Raw genomic sequence first — 14,628 nt, forward strand, 5'->3', positions numbered from 1 at the left:
ATGAATCCTGGAACGGAAGCCATACTCAGCATAATCAGTGATGTTTTCATCTTCACTGTACATAAACGAGTACACACAATAATTCAGTTTATACATGTACAAAGTTTTTCTGCCATACCTTCAAATTTCATTCACTTGGCTGATTGAAAATTCTATGCCAGAACTACTGATACTAGAAACGGACGGCAGTGCCGTTGACGCAACCGCAACGTTACCATAAAATTACGGTGTGCACTGCCAATGAAAAGGGATTCGGTGCCGTACGTAAACAAATACGTTTGCAAAATACTATGTTATCATGATTAGTTTTGGATGAGAGTGTATAATTTAAAATACATATTTAAGGGACTCTTGCTTAAGCAAAAATGGTGGCTTTACGAAAATGGTGGCATTTTATTTCTTTAATGTACACTTTCAGGTTCAAGTATATGCAACTACATTTAAAAAAATGAAACAGTTTATCTATACGTGTATAATAAAGTGCTTGGCATTCGTAAGTTGACAACAGCGCATCACATTTCGATGAACAACTTATATAAGAACAGGCTAGGAAATTGAAATATCATTTGTTTCAAGTGTATTTCATATTGCTATATTACAAAGCACAAAACAAATTCAACAGTACAAAATCTTACACAGGTTGGACGAATAAGTGTTTATATATACAACATTCATTGTGGCCCTACCAAAACGAAAGATATATTTTTTCTTTGCAAATTTGCATAATTTATGTAATGTATGGAGTTAATTATGATTACCTAAGATGGGAAAGAGACATGATAAATACTACAATGCCTTGTAGTGCTTACTCTTCTTCCTATTAACCTCTCTTCAAGCATTTCATCGCTCCGGTCTGGTTCACAAATGTTCACAAGAAAGCAAATTGACCACTCTTTCGATGGGTTTTAGTCTATTTAATGGACAGTCATTATTCTGTTTATACGAGATGTAAGCGTTAATAGTAAATCTATGAAGCAGATAAAAAAAAGCTTTTCCCTCATTTTCAATATTTTTCGTTGGTAAGAATAAAAATTTGAAAGCTAATCATTGGCGTCCAGACCACTCATGTATTTATTATACTAGTATTTGGTTATACGATCTAAGATTTCTGGTTATTATCAAAGCTGGCAGCATGGAAAATACTTAACATTTTGACTCTTTTTTATTTTATTTTTGTTAATATTTGTAGGTGGGCCGACGGTCTAGTGGTAACACGCTTGACTGCCAATCCAGAGGTCCGGGGTTCGAATCCAGGTCCAGGAACTGGAAATTTCTGAGATGCTCTTGAGTGTCTCCCACCTGACTAAGAGGCCTGTACTGGTTCTTCCCATGAAAGACGGCTTCGCGTGTATCGGTGCTATACACCTGGCACGTTAAAGAACCAGACTGTCTATTCGCAAAGAGCTAGGCTAAGTTAGCCGGACAGGCCTGTATCTCAGGTATCTCTGTATCTCTGTTCTGGGGACTTTATCTCACTCTGTCCCTCTGGTCAGATCGCTCTGTGTCTGTACTAGTAGAGGATGAATTTCGCGCCCTGTGTGGCTGCGTTTGCTAAATGTAAAGCGCCTTTGAACATGCTTATCATGAAAAGGGCGCTATATAAATCTGGTATAATAATAATAATAATAATAATAATCTCCTTGAATGTCGTGCAAAATCCGGCGCCATTTCTTGTAAATTGTGATCCTTTTTTTGTAGCTCTACGCTTTTGATTATATTTGGCATCATGCTATTTGACGTAATGTTCCCATCAAAATATTTTGAAAATTTCACGGGCTAATCTAATGGATGTGAAAAAAACTGTCACTATATACATGATTAAAACTGTTTAATAAAGTGTCTGGTTCAACTGTTGCAACATGTAGATATTTCAAATCGTTTTGGATTATGGTGCGGACAAACATACATGTATTTCTAAAGGCTATCTCGTATACGCCAGTACTGTTCATTCTTGGCATATTTTCAGTCCCATGTATCACGGAAATAAATACTTTCAGTTCATTTATTATTAGTTATGTCTACAAATGAACTTTTGAATAGCGCCTCTGTGCTGGAGCCTGGTCATGCGTACGAATGAACTGTGCAGCATACTATTATAGACAGTATGTTATCACAAGCGTTCAAAAAAGTATATTATATTAGACAATATGCATTTTAAAACCGTCTGCTTTATATCTGGTCGTTTTTTTATCATTGCGCAAACCCACAACCATTTTGATAAAAATTCAGTATAATTTTGATACACAACGAGTAAATGTGTTTAGGAAATAATTTGTTATTACGTGGTTTTAAAAATAAGTCTTTAAAACATTGTTCAGAGTTTATTTTCCGCTAATTTATATTGTACGTTAGAACTCATTAATTATCTGCTAAAACTGTCATTCCTTATTTAAAGAGTTTTCGATGTTACTAAGTTCGCTAATTATAACTTAAAGATCAGCGGACTCAGGGAAGGAAAATTCGTTAATAACAGATGTTTCGTTATGCTATAACATATTTTGCCGTATACTGCTCCCCACCACTCCCCCCTCACACCCCATGCGCTGTTAATCGGGGTACTTGGCTACAAAACGTAACAGGAGATTCCATTTTGAACTTTGAAAACATAAACATGGAAGTAATGGTTCAGGTGGTATAACATATGTCATCAACATAATATCTGTCAATGTGTTACTTGTTCGTATCTGTCACATTTTTTCTCATCAAGTTCATTGTGATCATGATTATGAAATAAACTAACGTCCGGACGTATGTTTAAGGCCACTCTCATCAGCAGCGTTGATGTTACTTTTTTGTTCCGGTGGAAACACCTCCATCCAAATGTTCGTCTTTTGGGATAATATTACGCTGATGATATTAAAAATGTCCAGGTGTGTAACGTCTTTCCACATACCTTCTAGTTAGTATAAATGTTCCTTTTCCCAAATGATGTCGCTGTACGGAACAAACTCCCATATCTTGCAAGCAAGCAGTATGATAACATACATGCAATTTGTTGTAACAAGTGTATTATCAAGCTCTTCTAAACATCTAACTTTCTAGCTATTTTCAATCTCACTTAGATATGTCACTGCAAATACTTTGGTAAAAATCGTTCTCTTTCCCTGACGGTGCGTCTGTTAATAACAACCGAAAGCGAAGTTAAACAGTAATCGAATATGGATAGAAATCGGAATAAGTTAATTGTGAAAAAATGTAAATTGTCTTTCCTGAATGGAGAAAAATTACAAGAGAACAACTAACATACAAGTAAAATGCTTTTAGACTGAGCAAATAAAACGTTCACACATGTGATATACAATTGTAGGGTAGAAATATACCATATTTATACAAACTTCAATGTCCAGATTCAATTAAACTGTACAAACCCATTCAGAACGAAGGGTAAATCAATCGTTTCGCACAATATATATAATAAAATTACATACGTTAACCATTTTGTAATTCATGAAAGACCGTATAAACAAGGGCCAAGTGTACCGAAAGTTACAGCATCAGATTAAACTACACAAACAAGTTCAATTACCAACGTAATTGAAAATTTACGGCGCGTTATAGCACGTATACGACGTCACGGTGGATATGACGTCAATAAGTGTACAAAATAACAACTATTTACATTTCATCAAACCTTAGATTTAGCAATAAAATATTGAATTAAACGTACCAAATCGATCTTAAATTGAGCAGGTTTCGGGCCACAAAAGTGGCTCTCTGGCAATTTTAGTGCATTAGTCGGGCCACAAAAGTGGCCCTCTGGCAGTCTTAGGGTTAAACAGACCGCTCGAAGAGGAGACCGGAAAGGCCTACTCGGAAATAGAGCTTTACGGTAACGTGAGTAAAATGGATTCTAAAACTTCCACTGTAAGGTTAAAAGGCACACCAGTTAGCGAGAAAGTGTTTTCTTTGCAGTGAAAAGAGAACTTCATCCGGTTTCTCAGAAATATGTATCACACAAAATCAAGAGAGGTTTCCAGCTAGCTGGGAAAATGAATACATTTTTAACCACTTCTGTGCCAAGGGCCGATTTTGGGCCGATGTTGTTTACTACGTTGAGTGCCAAGGGCCGATTTGGGCCGATCTAAACTGAACATTTACCCCGTTTATTTGATGTCAGTGTTATTATTTTCCAAGCAGATATACATACTATTGTCTCTATGGAAATGAAAACATAACAATCTTACTGGCATATTATGACGTCATTTTCGAGTTGACGTCACTTTAAAGACGTTAACGTATCAAAAGTTCCCGCCGAAATAATAAATACCTATCGTTGGTTTGGGTGTTGTACGACTGACCGAAGAAACGTGATAAAATGACTACAACGCACGTTTTGCGAGAAGAAATATTCAATTGAAATGTTTTTTATTCAGTAAATCGAAATACATTGAACAAATTACTAAATATTATGTTGATAGTACTTGTTCAGCCTAGCAAACCATTTAAAAACTAAAATATTTCCTAATAAAAAGTCGAACAAAGTTCTATTGAATCAAACTGGAGGCATAAATATTTTACTGAAAAAGTCCTTTTCACGCTCTGTGTAAGGAACTTCCAAGTGTCGTGCACTGCCTTTGAAATGTCTCGACAGTTTAACAAACTTGTAACCTATATCTTTCATAAAATCGTGATGAATATTTTACAGATATAAAAAATAATTGTGATCCTGAAATAAAGTAATACTTTGCAAGATTTTATTGTTAAGGTGCCTTCAGCTTGAGTAATGTTTACATTAATCTGAATCTAGAGAATGTTTACAGTTAGACCCCATTGAATTGTGTTTAGGGGTCTCATTGGCAGAGTGATAATTGTCACTGACTTGGAATCACTTGACCTTCACCGTCGCTGGTTCGTTAGGGTGTTGAATTATTATATGTGAGGAAGCATCCGGCTGGCAAACGGAAGGTCAACGGTTCTAGAGAGTCGCCACATGACATACAATTATGTCGATCTGACTTTAAAAACCAAACAACATTTTATTTCATTTTTAATATAATATGATTATACTTCATATCTCGAAGGAGACTGAATCAATATTCAAATAATTTGAACTGTATAAATAAGTGTGCGACTGTTCGAGACATTCCCCGTACGGTACCGATGTGATAAAAATACACTAGACATCCAATGAAGTATGTAAATAATACTAAATATATATAAATGTGTGTGTTGTAATTAGTTTATAAAGATATTATAATCATTGCCGGTGTTGAAAAAAAATGAAATCAAACAACGCATACAACGCGCACTCAAGTACAGACAAACAAATAAAATATAGTTTTACCTATAATATTTGAAACGATGTCGATATGAAAACAAAAGAACTTTTAATTAAACTATGGTGTGTTTAGATATTGTATACTATTAGGATAATAGGATATTTTCAAACTTATGTTGTTGTTGTTTTTTTAAATGAACGACGGAATACAGTTTCTACATTCATCTTTATCGTACAATGTATTGTTTGTTTGTTTTATTTTTTTTTTTGTGATTCATTTCCCTTTCATGGCTCTTTTTGAAATATAGAAAAGTAACGTTCACATTTTTAGTTGCACACGTGTTTCCATAGTAGAGGGAAAGCCGAGTTAAGAGTAAAAAGTAGATTTTTAGGCTCACATTATAGTTACATTGTAACACCTCAGTACGTGAACTTTTATTTTTAAAATTAGAGAAGTCACACATGATATGCGCAACGCAATTTGCCTTTTCTTGCATGCTGGACAGGATTTTCCCGTGTTTTTGTCGGTGTTGGAAAAAACCTTCTTGCATACCAGACAGGTTTGCCGGTGCTGGAAAAACTCGTCATACACTTCGGGGTAAGTTCACATCGAAGCTCTAGGGTAGAGTAGAGACTGACACTGTACTCGATAACCCACTTGAACGGTATAAGTAAGTACACCATCGTATCTTCCCTGCTGAAGACCTGAACTCCGCAAACTCCATGGCGAGGTAGGGTTTACTGGTTCCTTGCTTTTATCACAGCGCTCAGTGTGCAGGGAAAAAAGTCTTACATACTTCCACGGCCCAATTTTTGATTGGTCAGTTACTTTACTGGTGGGGTAAGTATCATTTACACAACAGCCTACCCTTCCCTAGAGCTCCGATGTGAACTTACCCTCGGGGTTTAAGATGACTCACATACTGTAATTTATGAATGAATGCGTAAATTCATACGCTACTATGATGAAATAGTACTTAAAAGGAAATCATTTGTTATATTTAATTGAAGAATACGGTATGCAGGAAGAAGAATCTACCATTAGTTGGTGTGGATTGAAATTTATGACTCTCGGAGCTTGATACCGCCTAAACAGTTACCCGAGAGCCATATATTTTCATTCGCATCTTCAAGCGGGCCGCATTACCGCAAAACAGTTACCCGAGAGTTACAGATTTCTATCCGCACTTTCAACCATTGAAAAAAAAAAATGATGAAAATGCTCGATTGTTTAATGAGAAATTGAAGGACACATTTTCGATAATAAATATGTCATCCGGTATATCGAATGTTACCGTAGAGGGATCGATCCCGATTTTCGTCGTTTCGCGCAGGATCGATTCCCTATCAATTTAAAGGTAGATTTTGGAATAAAAAACAACACGGCCCATATTTGTACTGATGTGCAAGACGCAAGTTATGTCACAAGGAAAAAGCGTATTCTTCCAAAGTCCGAAGTCAGACGCTCTGTGCACGTGCCGGAAGCACAGATTTTTTTAATTCGATAGTATATATCACATTCGGTATATCGCATGCTACTGTAGAGGGATCGATCCCGACTTCAAAGCGACGAAAATCGGTAGGATCGATTCCCTATAAATTTGGCTAAAACTCTCTCGATTATCATTTATTGTAACATGACAGCGTTTAAGCTCTTCTTTTCAGGTTTATGTAAAGAAATCGTAATAAAATAATTAAAAGAAATAATGCCATATCTACTTTTAAAGACAAGTACAATGAAATGTATTTACTTTATATTATGCTCGCCGGGAAGCTATATATTCATATTCAGGAGCTCGGATCCTGGCGAGACATATCACGGCTCCCTGTGGTGATCGGCTGAAGATCGGGGGAAACTGGTAAAGAAACTCCGTATGTAACTAAAATGCTCGTGAAAAAATATCGGTAAATCCATAAAAACATCAACATATATTTTATTAATTTAAAACCACATGTAACTAAATCGCTTCTGAAAAATTGCATAAATAGTTCAGTTTCAGTTTCATGTATGTTGAAAGTAACTACCGTTGTTGATATTTTTTATTTAGTTAAGAATGTCTAATATTATGTTGACAATGATTGTAATGGAGCTGTTGTTGCAAATTACAATAATTACATAGTCAGAGGCATAACTATAATTGTCTTTAATATGTTGGGTTTTTTTTTGTTTTGTTTTTTGTTGGATTTAACGTCGCACCGACACATGATAGGTCATATGGCGACTTTCCAGCTTTAATGGTGGAGGAAGACCCCAGGTGCCCCTCCGTGCATTATTTCATCACGAGCGGGCACCTGGGTAGAACCACCGACCTTCCGTAAGCCAGCTGGATGGCTTCCTCACATGAAGAATTCAACGCCCCGAGTGAGGCTCGAACCCACATCGATGAGGGGCAAGTGATTTGAAGTCAGCGACCTTAACCACTCGGCCACGGAGGCCCCTATTGTACGCCATTAAGGTTCATGTAAAGTGTTTGGACACCACCCCTCAGGTGAATTTTGATTTTGGAAATTTATTCTTCGAAGACCGTTTCTATTTATTATAAATACACTGAATTGTTTAGAGGAAGTAGGGAATACATTACACAAAGGTAAGCTTCTTTGAGAATAAGTATTTTGTCTAAAATTGCAGTTACTTCGACCGTCACGGTTCTATTTTGTAGAAAATATCAAACTTTTTTTTTCAAAAGTATTTTTTCTTTAAATACGTTTTGTTTGTGTCTGTAACATATTAATCTAGGTACTCCTAGTATTGGAATACAGTTAACTTACATATTTTCTGAAATATAGGAGTATTTTGTCATTTTGACAGCTCTACTTTCACTTTCGTTTTGCAATTTTGGCAAATTTTTGAAATGTAGATGTGTTGTAGCAATTTTAACACTGGGAGTACCTGGAGAAATATGTTAGGCACACAATAAGTAAATACCTAATGTCAAAATATTTTTTAAAAGAAGTTTGATATTTTTTACAAAACCGAATGTGGACAAGCAAAGTACATGTCATAAAAGAGAAATATTATTGTACCGAGCAAAACAACCTCTCTTGAATGACATGTCTACTCCTTCTGAACGGTTTGGTATACAATGTATGCAAAACAAAGGCCTATGAGGTCTCAAAACATGAAACAAAAATTTACTCGAGGGGCAGTCTCAAACACTTTACATGAACCTTAAGGGGCTTGCCTAAAAGCTCCCTAAAGCGGTAGTCAGTCAATGTGATGTAAAACAGAATAAATTAGCTGCACGTAGTTTTATATCAAACTTGAAATACTAATGATTTGTGACGTTTCATATCCAGTATGTATACATATCCAATATGTATACAATAGTGAACGTTTGCTATCTGTTCGTCTTGAGGCTGTCCCTTTGAGGCAAAAGAAAAAAAAAAAAGCAAACTATTAAGACAAAATTGAATCGGTTAAAATTGGTTTGAAGAAAAACGCTCAAATATTTTCAAATCATGCACAACTCATAAGGAAATTTAAGGGGTAATTAATTATCTTGCTCAAAGTTGTAAACATCCACAAAGCAGCGGATATATTTTGAATTTGTTTCAGGAGTATTCGTATTAGGAAAGATCAAGTGTGGCAATTTGTCTATGTAAATCATAATGCTGCCACAGCGATTATCAATTTTAAAATTTGTTTGTCATATATCGAACGTAAAATCCGATCAGCTTACGATGTACTGCAAACGAGAAGTCTTTGTTTTTGTTTCTTATCCGCCAAATATACAGACGAAATATATACTTTTTTCACAGCGTAAAATATCTTGTTTCACGGGTTATCCAACAGTTCTCGGCATTCGCGCATGTTCTGTCTTCTGTAAATTGTCATATATAACATCATAATAAAGTGTTTTCATAGTTTTATGTCCTCGGATGTTTCACAAAAGAGAAAAATTGTCTGTTCTTATCCCTAATTAAGAGTGATCAGAATATGCATGTTGAAGCTTACAGTTATATATGTGATTTACCCAAGAACGAACCCACGACCCGAGAAACAAGTACAGTGTATTGCCAAAGTATTCATTTTAGCTCTAAACATATAGAATTACCTGTCTTATTAAATGTTTTTCAGTGATTTATCGAAATGTTAGAGTGAAATATAGCTGGTATTTTCAGTGAAAAATATTAAATACTGAAGATATTTTTCACTTGTAAGAAACTATAAAATGGGTAAAGTTAGTCAAAACAGAAATAAAAAAGAAAATTTCTTTGTTTTTACATGTAATATCTAAATATCTTTCACTCATGGACGCCATATCTTATATTTTCACCTGTGGGTAAACCACTCATGAAAATATTGTATTCGGTGTTAACTCGTGAAAGATACTTTAATCTCACACAAACAAATAACCTGTATATGATCGGATTTAAGAAAATTTCATTTACTGACAAAAAACCCTAATTATAATCGCAATGTAAAACAATTCAATTAAAGCATCAATTAGCATGAACATGACCGCTGACGTCAAGATTCTCTAACGGTTTTCGACGTCATCGACGTCACTTTGGCATCTTTTGAATTTTCCGTTGGCAGCGAAAGGGTTAAAGATAAATTCTAGAAAGAAATTGAAAATGCTTGCCATTAATATTCTTAAGTAATCGCGGCGAATGGCACATGACGTCACAGTGTAGTCGACTCCCCGCAGCCGCAGGCATATCTGGCGAATTACTACATTCGTACCTGTACGGAATGTCAAAGGTTCAAAATCATTTTCTTACAATAAATTATTGTATATAAGTGAGTTGTCAACAGTTTCGTAAAACTTCAGTTTTTAAGAATGGTTATTGTCTTAGTTTTCTTAATTCTATTTTTGTTTTCAAGGGACATCTGAAAGTATTCGAAATTCCGTCAATTTCTGTTATGATGACCCTGATGCGAAATCAAGGTGTGGAAAAACACCTTAAAATCAGGACTTCACCAACGTTCTGGAAATAATTTCAATTTTGCTCTAGATATGCCAGTGACATACCATGTTTCTCTTAAAATGGTGTTAATAACTAAATTCTGATAACATAATACCAGTTTTACCTTGGTGCAATTTTCACGGAATGCGAATTTTTAATTTACAGGTAAGAAGGTACTAAATGTTTTTTCCTTTCAAAGAAAAGATGATTTTAGCTCCAATTTACAGTTCACAGAGAAAGAATTGTCACAAACACCTACATTTATAAAGTAAAAGAATAAATAAACTAGAATATTTCAAAAACTTGATAGTTATTGCCAAATTCAGAAATACATGAAATATATGAAATTCTGAGATTTCTCAAATGTTTCTTTTTCTTTGATTTTTTTTAAAAACAAAACAACAAGTTTTACAATATGTCTGGCCAATGAAATGCAAAGATTTAAAACCAGTGCAGAAATTTGTTGGGTACTTTTATCTGGGGAACACATTTTCTAAAACAGAAGTTTTAGTGTTTCAGTCAGCGAGGCGCAGAAAGGGAATCAAAATAGTAAAAATAATAATAAACAAATTTAAATGATAATAATATATAAATTTTAATGATAAACTATGCGATAAAACAGTTATATTATGTAATGCTCGTGTGTTACCAGGATATATCAGAGCTAGGGGTACATCTCGTTATTTTTCTCTTCACATATCTGTCTCGGCCTACCGGCCTCGACGATATGTGCAGAGAAAAATACCCTCGATGTACCCCTAGCTCTGATATATCCTGGTAACACACTCTCACACATACTATAACTATTACTTAGAAACAGATATTTTGTGCAGTACCATTTATTACCGATTCATTAAAAAGTAAAGTTGTGACTTTTTGGGCGGGAAACATGAGTATAGTGTCAGCCATCTTTAATGCATTTTGGCGGGATAACTGAAATACACAGAGACACCACATCCTCTAAAATACTGGAATTTTAACTGTTATGGAGTAAGTGCAATTGTTTGATTGTCTAATATAGTTGTAAAAGGACATGCTTAAGTGCATACATTAACTCTTTACACTATATTTGAAGCTGTTAAGGTTTTAGGAAATAATTACAAGATTGTCATATGTTTTCATGACAACTTTAAAGAAATTTTATAAATTAGATCTGATGCATAATGTTCTAATATGTATCATATTTTTGAATTTTGCAATTGCTATACTGTAAATAGAATCTATATATTCCATGTTGTTTTTTCTTACTAGAACATTTAGTTTGCCATTTTTATAGTTAATGCTACCCTTTCTAGAGAATTACAATTCGTCCTCAAACTTTTTGTACCCATGCTTTCGTCCCTTAAAAATAATGCTGAGTTATTAGTACGATTCATTACCGATTCATTAGCACGATTTATTACCGATTTATTAGTGCCACTGATTTCCAAATTCCTTTCATTTCAACTTCAGCATACCCGATTTGTTACCGATTCATTATTTAGCAAAACAATTTAAAGTCCTGATTTGTTACCGATTTATTAAACGATTTGTTTACGATTTATTACCGATTCACTAGCTCATTTGCATACCATTTGAATCGTGATCAAATCGTGAACAAATCACCCGACTTGTTCCAATACTTTTTTGTTTGGGTAATATTGCATAGGTATCTTCTTTCACTTTCATTTTACCCAGCAGCTTCGACACAAACTTGGGAGAACATAAATACTGACTTAAGAACATTTCTCGTTACGATAACGTATCAATAAAGCTTATATCCGGTATGAAAATGACAGTGGCACTATAAACTGATATGGACCCCATTCGAGCGGAGCACTGAGTGAATTACTACCTTCGCCCCTTATGTAAATAGTTTCTCACGAACCTTTCATTAGGCTCGGGTTTGATACTTTGCTTTATTTTCATATTTATTTCTTACTGGCTATCAATTGCGAATATCGAAGTAATTTTTAATATTTACTCATAAAAACGTGCATCTTATCAAAGAATACAGTGGTTTTGCCATAACCCAAGAACATTTAGTTGAGAAATTTTCAACTTTCAGTAAAGTAAATTTTCAGAAAATTCTACTTTTGCCTACATTGATATTTTATCCACTTTTCACCAGTTCTAAATGGCACCGCTTTAACCTTGTTCTAAACATGCCTTTGATAAAATAAGTCAACATTTACATGTTTTACAAGAAAAAATGCTCAACACAGTTCGATACGCTCCAGAAATTTTGCAACAAATATCAAACAAATACGTTCAATGCATCTGTATCTAAAGGACAAATATTTGTACAAAATATTTTTAGAATTGAACAAAAATTAAAAAACATTATGACAAGTACAATGAAAATCTCCACTGGTAAAGTTTCATAAAAAATCGGCCTATATTTTTTTGAATATGAGAGTTAATGCATAGATGCATTCTACATCAGAACTGTAACATTGTGTTACAATACGCACAAAACATACAAAACAAAAACTTTTCTACAAAGTGTACTTATTTTTTATTAAAACCTGCATAGATTAAGAAATATTGGAAAATAATCCTTATATCTCAAACTTTTCTTTTTCTTTGATGTTGTATGAGAACTTGACCATGACCTCTCATATGACGTCAGTACTGTTTTTTTTCGAGAGTGGTTCCAATAAGCTTTAAGCTTTCATCACAATCGAGCTAAAATAAATTAGCATAAACTATAATGCGTTTGCTTAAAATGTGACAGCCACATTTATGAACATAAAATATATGAATGTCGTATAAAATGCTATTTACCATAATTGTTTTCTCATGTTGATACGCAAAGTAGATTTTTTGAATGTATTGTTTTTATGACTCTAACTGTAAAAGTTCATGCGCAGTATTTAACGTAGCGCTTTTCTAAGCAAAACTTTTTTATTTGTTTTTAACATAATCTAAAGCCTAATGGAACTTATAGGCACTGACCTCCAGATTTGGCTTAGCGCTATAGCGGAATTGGTAAATTATTACTTCAAAATATAGATATTTATAATCAAGACAGTTTACCTGGGGCCGTATTCATAAAGCATCTTAAGTATAAGTATAAGAAATTGATTATTTACTTAAGGTTAAAGGTCAGTAATTCAAATCCTTCTTTGTTTCATATAAAAAACGACAACTTTAGGTCGTCTTTACTTTTCTTTAGAGAACATCACTTTTTCCTACACCTATTTTTCATGAAATTCTATCACAAATAAACGAAAAAATGAAAAGAAAATAGGGGGTTATGTAGTTCCTAGTGAAATGCCAGTCAGTTGTGGTCTGCTACCCTAAAAATGGCGCATATTTGCCCTCGTCCGAGCAGTAAACACCTACTTCCGGTTTCGATCTGCAAAACTTGCCATGTGGGGTGTATGAACATGAAAACCGTCTCATTTCATGCAGAATGTATTCTAGTAGTGAAAAATTGTGATTAAAGCACCCATTCTACACGAATTTGCGCAAAAATGGGAAAATTAGGATCTATTTATTATGGACTTCTTTCGACTACACCACGGAAGCACATTTTCGACCGAATTAATGACCTTATTCCTTAAGTATTACTTAGGTTAGAAATTTATTTTACTTAAGTATATTTGTTATTCATAAAACATCTTAATAAGTAATTCTTGTTTTTTTATTGTGGACGATAATATTAAAAAAAACAACATTAATTGCAGACAGATACAACATGCACAATTATGTTTAAAGTGCTTTTACCTGAAAACAATACTTTAATCGTACTCACCACGCTATTTTATTTTCTGACTTAAGTCATTTTTTACGTATCTTAAGTTTTAGCTGTTTTATGACTAGAACTTAAGTTTTACTTAGACTTAAGTTGAAATCACCACAAACGTAAGTAAAATCTTAAACTTAAGTCAAAACTTATACTTAAGATGCTTTATGAATACGGCCCCTGGAGTAAAGCGTTACAAACCCTTGTCGATTTTCATCGTAAAGAGTATTAAAAACAGCAAATTTTCAGTAATTTAACACACTTTTTGGTTTGATGAGGAAAATTTACTTTCTCTTTTATTCGCATTGCATTTGAATCAACAAAAGCGCCTTATAAATGATTCCTTGGCTTTTGAAACATGAACGTAAGTTTGTATCTCCGCGAACTGGACAGGCATTCTATTTCTATAGTGGTAACTCTCTGTGTTGGGATTTTTCTTTATATTGGTAGAATTCGGTATCGTTAGGTTACTACTAGACTGGCATCAGTCGTTAGAGTCATAAAATGTAAAGCACCTGGCCATAAAATCAATCCTATCTGATACCACTTTCTGAAAAAAAAAATTACAATATCTCTTGCCTCTGTTGAGATGAGCCTAGAGAGAAAATGTTTTTCTGAAAAAATATCAGTGTCAGTATGAAGAAACTAATATTATTACAGATTATTTGATCTCAACAGACTTACACAAGTGGTGTATTTTACATAACTTAAGAACTTTAAGACTTTATTTTCATTTTGTTTAGTTGTCCTACAAAATAAAGAAGGTTGT

Source organism: Mercenaria mercenaria, chromosome 4 (genome assembly GCF_021730395.1).
Source record: "Mercenaria mercenaria strain notata chromosome 4, MADL_Memer_1, whole genome shotgun sequence".
In the NCBI taxonomy this organism is placed as follows: Eukaryota; Metazoa; Mollusca; class Bivalvia; order Venerida; family Veneridae; genus Mercenaria; species Mercenaria mercenaria.